The sequence below is a fragment of the Trichomycterus rosablanca genome, chromosome 2 (assembly GCF_030014385.1).
Source record: "Trichomycterus rosablanca isolate fTriRos1 chromosome 2, fTriRos1.hap1, whole genome shotgun sequence".
NCBI lineage: Eukaryota > Metazoa > Chordata > Actinopteri > Siluriformes > Trichomycteridae > Trichomycterus > Trichomycterus rosablanca.
In genome coordinates, this window is record NC_085989.1 from 54,647,497 (window position 1) to 54,655,976 (window position 8,480).

The window sequence follows — 8,480 nt, forward strand, 5'->3', positions numbered from 1 at the left end:
ATAACATTTAATATTTAACATATGTACGGTGTAAAGGGCAATTGTAGCCTAGTGGTTAAGGTACTTAACTAATAAACAAAAGGTTGCTGGTTCAAGCCCCACTGCTGCCAGGCTGCCACTGTTGGGCCCTTAAGCAAGGCCCTTAACCTTTCCTTAACCAATTGCTTAGAAAATATACTGTTAAAGTACTGTACATTGCTCTCTGGATAAAAGCATCTGCTAAATACCGAAAATGTGAATGTAATTCTGAAACGTGTGATTTCACAGCAAATGAGAAGTGCTCAGGAATAACCATCTCACACAGAAACTCTTGGTGTCCTTCTAGTGCTGCTCCATGGAGAGCATTCTGACCTACTGCATGTGTGTGTAGTTCTCCAGCTGCACATCTGCAGAGAGGAAAGTGCTCCAGAGGGTCATCACCACAGCTCAGAGGATCATTAGCAGCCCTCGCCCTTCCCTGGAGGACTTGTATAGTTTTCGCTGCCCCAGGAAGGCACAGAACATTCTCAGGGACCCGTCCCATCCTGGACAGTTGCTGCCCTCAGACAGACATTACAGGGCATTGAGGGCCAGAACAAACAGTTCAGACACAGCAGCGCTGTTGGAGTTTTTAAACACCTCACTGTCACTGGTGGACTGAGAATCGTTCACCAACCAAAAATATGCAGCCAACAGCGTCCCATGGGCAGCATCCTGTGACCAGTGATAAAGGTCAAACAGCTCAAACAGCAGCAATAGATCAGTGATCATCTTTGACTTTACATCTACAAGGTGGACCAACTAGGTAGGAGCGTCTAATAGAGTGGACAGTGGGTGGACACGGTATTTAAAAACTTCAGCAGCATTGCTGTGTCTGATCCACTCATACCAGCACAACACACCACCACCCTGTCTGAGAATTATCCACCACCTAAATAATACCTGCTCTGTGGTGGTCCTGTGGGGGTCCTTACCATTGAAGAACAGAGTAAAAGAAGGTTTAAAAAGTATGTAGAAAAACTGGAGTACAGTCAGTAATTGTAGAACTACAAAGTGCTTCTAAATGGTAAGTGGAGCTGATAAAATGGACAGTAAGTGTAGAAACAAGGAGGTGGTTTTTAATGTTATGGCTGATTCGTGTATGTTATATTCGTGTAAGTGACACAGAGGTCAAATTCTTAGTCATTCCACATAGGTAAGACAATAGGAAACACAATTCAGGCTTTTAAATCCATAACAATGTAAAGCGTGCTTGTTTTTTTCCTAGTTTGGCATTTTTCCTTAGTCATTTCCAGTTCCTCAGTTGTATCTTCTTCTGCTGCTGCAGACCCCGCAGACTATCAAACATTCCCTCTGAAACATGTGGAGTCAATGACCTTCTCACAAAGAGTATCACATCTAGGGAGTAACTCAGAATTCCATACTCTCTGTTGGTGCAGACACCTTCAACCAGCCAGCAGAGGTCACTATTGCACCAGTATTGAGAAATCCCTTCGACTGTGTCGGTGGTCTGGCTGATTCATAGCACAGCTGAGATTTAAATGTGGACGGAGGCTAACAGGCTAACCACAGGCTAGCCACAGGGGCGCTAACGCGCCGGAGAAGCAAGGTCACGTGATCAAAACATTCCTCCCACAGCCAGCGTTTTGAATGTCAAATAAAAGACTAGAAGAACAGAAAAAAAAAATAATAATAATAAAGAAAAACGTTGAGAAGAAAAATAAACAGTAAGAAAAAAAAATGGAAAATGAAGAAATTCTTCTCTCAGGGGCAGAAGCTTGCGCTTCTAGCAACCTAGAACAACCACCAGCTGGCTACAGATCCTTTTAGAGCACCAAACCAAACAGTTGCAGCAAATGTTGTCCCCAGTACTGAAAGATATCCAAACACCCTGGCTGAAGCAGCCTAAGGGGAATGATCAGTCACATACTGTGTCAAGTTCATCACCTATTTTCATCGAACATGACAAAGAGGTGCTTCCCACCATTCCATCTGGCCTCCCTGATTTTTCCCCAGAACTAGAGGTGATCTGGCAGCGCTCTCGGACATCAGCCCCTGTAAGACAATGGAATGTGGACGAGTCTTTAGAGCCAGCAGTGCGTAGAGGTTCTACTAACAGGAGAGGTGGTGGGCTGTCACCCATTACAACAACATCTCCAAACAGTGTCAACCCTCAGTTCCCAGGCCACGACAGAGATATGGGCATGCACAACAATAATAGCCATCATGGCAACCATGCAGCACCACGTTACTCCACGTGCTGTGCCAGCTCAAGGGCCTTTGCATCATTCGAAGGAAAAGATGACTGGGCTTCCTTCTTTATCCCCTTCGAAAGAATGGCTCAGAGACAAAATTGAACAAGCACTGAAAGAGTGAATAGACTACATGAGAGGCTGAGAGGGTCGGCTATTCGATTCGTATGCTCGCTGCCTGAGCATGTCAGAGAAGATTATGCTCTCCTAACAGAACAGCTGGCACAGAGGTATGGCCACACAGACCCACCAAGCACGCTGTCGTTTAAATGAGCTATGGCAACAGAAGGAACCTACAGCTGAGTTTGCAGAGGAGATTCGTCGTTTGGTCACCTTAGCATATCCAGGAGTGGATCTTCAACTGCAGGACCAACTGGCAGCCGACGCATTCCTTCAGGGCCTTTGCAACCAGCGAATCGCATATGAGGTATTGAACAAAGACCCACCCACACTCACAGAGGCTCAAAAACTGGTAGAAGCACACGAACACAACTTCAAAGCAAAACTAGGCCAAGATGGAGAGTTAAGGGGGAGAGTCAGACGCATTTCAGTCCAGTCCATTGTTTCAGACTGAGTTTCTTTGAGTTTGTTTCATTTATACGAAGACCACGACTACCCACACCTACCACGCCTTACATTATTATTGTTTATTTTATTCATATTGATATAAATCATATAATTATTTATTTTAATGTATCCTTATTATTTATTATTATTATTTATATTAATCTGTTTCCTAAACCTGTAACTAAGCTTTGACAATACGAATGTATATATTTGCCATGCCAATAAAGCTACCTGCATTAGAATTTGAGAGAGAGAGCGAGCTTCTAGTTTTGATCACTTGGTTTGATTGTACAGTTACTGAGTGAACTGTGATTGATGGTAACAGATAAATACCAGAGTGAGACAGCGCTGTGTGGGGTAATATGCACCACAGAGAGAATAAAATCAAGCTTATTTTGCTGCTAATGTGTTTTTACCACACAGATGAAGAAGAGTAAACACTTGTTACACCCTTTTACTGTGTATTATGTCACGTGACCTGGTGGGTGGAGTTACAGTGAGTCTCACCTGTTTATCAGTGAACTTCGTGCTTTCACTTTAGAATGAATCTATATGAAGGTGAAATGGCGTCAGGTGAAGGTAGGAATAAAAACTCTTATTCATTATTATGACATCAGAAGATCTGAGTTTAGATTAGTACTGAAGATCCGAGTGAACAGAAACTCTTACATTCATCAGCAAACTTCAGTTCTGTAGCGCAAATTCTCACTTTATTTAATCCTCCTGCTTACATCAGGTCATTTACTGATCACTTTCTGCTTTTATTATTGATTCTGGTTTATTGTAGTTTAATAATACAGCATTGATTCTTAATCTTTAGTTTTAAGCTTTTATAATCAAGTATCCTTACTGACGTCACAAAAAGACGGTAAATGACTGTTGATTTTATTGCAGCTTCTATTTACTTGCTTAATTTAACATATTAGAAACAGACGAACAAATCAAATGATCTAAATGTCCTAAATTTGTCTGGTGTTCAGTAATATCAGCGTTGATTATTTTTTAAAGGTTTTACTATTTGTTTTGAGACATTACAGGTAACAAAATCATAATTTATCATCTAACTCTTACATTACTGCTCAACTATCTAAGGAAATGTTCCACCTGTGCCATAGTTCCAAATTAAATAAAAAGTAATGGTTTGTCATCTAATATGTATTTACACACTGCAAACATTTTTTACAACTTGGTTAAAGACACTGAAGAGAAACAAGTATCCTATTGAAGCACTGTTGCCTCTGTTTAATCTTAATAGAATGATCAGATCACTGGTACAGTGTGGATCTTGAATCAGAGAGGTGATGTGTGACAACAGAGTGCTCTATTGATTTTACTCTCTGGGTGGAATTAGTGAGATCTTGACAAACATGCTTAAAGAACCCACACGGAAATGTAATATATAACATATCTGCCCCTATATCAATAATGATTTTTCCTTATATGTTAGCTGTATGTTATACTTTATTATAATTAAGTATAAGTACAAAAAATATATAGAGTGCAGTTAAAACAGTAACAGGAAAAAAATGTACACCAAAACACATTTTTTTATATATTTTTTTAAGGTATTTTTATTTATAATTATTTATTGTTTGCCAAAAAATAATAAAAAATAATATGTTTTGTATTGCCATAATTGACTGCCGATCTCCTGCATCACACTGGTCTGTAATTCTGGGATGAAAACAAAAACTTTATTTAAAGCTATTTTTTACAGATTAATGTGGATCTTATTTGTCTTATTCAAAATTTTCAGTTCCAGTTAAAATAACTGCTGCACCAGTGATGATGGAAAAGAAATGTTGAATAAGACTTACTTTAAATATGTTTACCTGGTTAATAATGGTTCATTGGTTCACTCTGGCAGCAGGAGTGGCATCACTATATCCAGAACAGAGCTAGAGCAGAAGAAACAGTGACTTTAGTAGGCTAAAGAACATAAGCACATACTTATAAGACTTGATATGATAACATTAACATTTTACAGTGTTGTGTACAGTGCTTATGTACAGTATCCTTAATCAATCTTGAAAATGTCTTTTCTTGTCTGTATGTTGATAAAAGCAGCTTTTCTAAACATGTTACCAGGATCAGTGTAGGCCAAATAACAGAAGGTGGCTGAGTGAGCTGGACAGTAAGTCACTGCAGAAATAGAAACACTTAATTAGTTTAATCATTCAATCAAGGAAATTCATAAAGACATGTAAATATGTGCTTTAGGAATGATAATGTGCTTTGTCTGTGTAAACATGTTTCCTGGATTCATTTATGTCAGCCAATGACTGTAAAAAGTTTTTGTAATATTGTCAACTGCCAAGAAGAGGGAGCTAAACCCAACCTTTTATATACAGTGGGGGAAATAAGTATTTGATCCCCTGCTGATTTTGTAAGTTTACCCCCTTACAAAGACTTGAACAGTCTATAATTTTTATGGAAGGTTTATTTTAACAGAGAGAGACAGAATATCAACAAAAAATCCAGAAAAAAAACATTAAATGAAAGTTATAAATTAATTTGTATTTAATTAAGGGAAATAAGTATTTGATCCCCTACCAACCAGCAAGAATTCTGACCCCCACAGACCGGTTATGTGCCCATGAGGCACACAAATTAGTCCTGTCCCTGTATAAAAGACTCCTGTCACAGAATCAGTTTCTTCCGTTCAAATCTCTCGACCACCATGGGCAAGACCAAAGAGCTATCAAAGGACGTCAGGGACAAGATTGTAGACCTGCACAAGGCTGGAATGGGCTACAAGACCATCAGCAAGAAGCTTGGTGAGAAAGAGACCACTGTTGGTGCGATAATTCGAAAATGGAAGAAATACAAGATCACAGTCAATCACCCTCACTCTGGAGCTCCATGCAAGATCTCACCTGGTGGGGTAAGAATGATTCTGAGAAAGGTGAGGTCAGTCCAGAATTACATGGGAGGAGTTACCTTTAGATGTACTGTATGTTTCAAAAGATTTTTAATAGCCGTTTGCTGTCATATTTATGTATAGCTGGCTAGATAGTTAGTTTAATGTAACTGCCAAGCTAGCCTTTTGGCTAATGTTAAAACATGGCTATACTAAATTTATTAATTATCAAAAAAACAAAATAATATGATTATATATATTGTTCTGTTACTACAATATATCAACATTTTTTTATCCTAAAGACCAGCTGTTAATGTTACCTTGAAATTCTCAGTGAATAACTGTAAAAGAGAACAGATTTTTTTATTTAAACTGAACTAGCAGACGTTAACAGGTGGGACAGCTCTGGACACAATAACCAACCACACTGAGTCAGTAAACTGGAAATCTTCACCGTTTATTCCCTGAACACAAGACATGGAGCATAATTAGCAGGTGAACTCTCTCTCCCTCCTGTTCAGTGTTCACCATGTGACTGTTAAACTTTTGTTTTTTTTAAAAACACACATATGAAAATGTAAACATATAGTAAACACAATAAGAAATATGTAAATATTATAAACAAAAACAACAATGTAAAAAATGAAGCAAAGGGCGTGTCAATAAAACAAGCATAGTACATAGTGCAAATAAATCCATACGTTTCTGAATTAATAACTTTAACCAGTAAAACTACAGTAAAACATACCTGTACACGAGACATGGAGCATATACTGCCTTCAAGTCCTGCTTGGAAGTTCCTACTTACGAGTTCGGAGGTTGTAATTACGACATGATGTGCGTTCAAGTGGTTTTTGGTCGGGTAAAAATGGGGGGCCAAGATGGCGGATTAGTGAGTGGACGTGTTTTAGTTTTCTCTCAGGAACTTATGGATGGTGTGGTTTGACGATCAGGAAAATACCAAATAATTAACTTATTCAACTGATGAATTATTGATTGTTTATGGGAAGAAGGAGGAAGAAACAAACTGTGACCAGGTCTGAGATTACAGTCAGCTCAGTTTCGATGGATCTGCAACAGGATAGCGAGCCACTGAGCAACGGAAACTGGTTCGAGTCTAATCCAGACATAGAACCTGATGTTCTGGCTGTTCCTCTCCCTGACACTCCTTTGAAACCAGTGCAAAAAAAAGCCAAGCGGGACACTCGTGAAAGTAGCGACTCGCAGTCTGATATTTTGCTTGCGATTCGCAAACTCTCTGATAAACATGATGAAACATTCAAGAAAATTTCCGCCATTGAGTTGACGACTAAAAATACTTCGGCACAGATAGAGAAGTTAACTTCAATGGTGAAACAGCTGACTACGCATGTTAGTCAACACAAAGAGATTCTAAACCGCATGGACGAAGATATTAAAACATTAAAGAAGGAAAACGACATGCTTAAAGCAACGGTTGCTGACTGCAAACGGTACAGCTGGAGATGGGCTTTGAAACTACACGGACTGAGAGAAAAGGATGGGGAAGAAATCAGAAAGATTGTAATTGATATTCTTGAAAAAGTTGCTCCTGAAATTTGCGATGACTTAAGGAATGGTGTTGATATTGTTCATCGACTTGGTGCAAAGAGAGACGATGGTTCCAGTAGATCCATCATCATCTTGTTTGCGTTACGTCGCATACGCGATGCCATTTGGAGTGTTTCCCGACGCTCTCAATTTCTACGAGAAAACAAGCTAAACTTCTCAGAAGCCTTGTCACTGGAGGACAGAGCAGCTAGAATGAAACTTTGGCCTCTAGTGAAAAAAGCCAGAGATGAAGGCAAGAAAGCATCCTTCCATGGTTCATATGCCCTCATTGATGGAAAGAAATTTGATTATTTACGTTGACTGTAAAACGTTTAAATTTGTCCAGTTGTTTAAAGTAGCAATTTATTGCATTTTGCTTTAATATGTTTTAAAAGCCTAATTTTCTATAAAACAGGACATTTTTGTCCAGTTTATGCATATAATGTGCATTTATAAATAGTTTCAATATATAACCTGGTTAAATTTCTTTGCATTTGCAAAATTAGATTATCTTCCTTTTTTTAGGTAAATGTTAAGTATCCTGATCGTTTGCCACACCTCCGGTAGGAATGTATAATTTTTTGGCACAGATTTTATTTCACATTGATAATATTGTTAATTGATATTGTTCCTTGTTATGAATCCGAGCAGTAGTTTATTGTCTGTTTTGTCATTGAATGTTAGGGGTATGCGTGATGTGATAAAAAGGAAAGCCATTTTTTTGTTTTGCAAAAGAAGTGATGCAGATTTAATTTTTCTTCAGGAAACCCAAATCAAGTGATTTGGATATTAATTTTTGGCGAACACAGTGGGGTAACTTAATGTATTGTAGTCATGGCACCAACCACTCTGCTGGGGTCTTAGTCTTACTTCATAAATTTAGGGGAGATGTACTTGAGGTGGTAGATTCAAATGATATAATAGTTATCAAACAAGACAACTCTTTATTTTATGTAATGTTTACGAATACAATTCTCGTATAGCTAATAAAACATTCTTTTCACAGATAAGGACTGAACTACTTTCTCTGATGGGTAGACATTCTAATTCCATTTTAATTTTAGGTGGTGACTTCAATGAATGCATCAATGACAAATTGGATAGGTTACCTCCTAGAGCTAATCAAGGTCTTTTGAGATATAGCTCAGTGTTTTCACTGTGTTCTGATCTCTCTCTGACTGATACATGGCATTCCTTTAATCCTGATAAGCTGGATTTCACATGGTCTAATGTTAATCGATCCTTGCACTCTA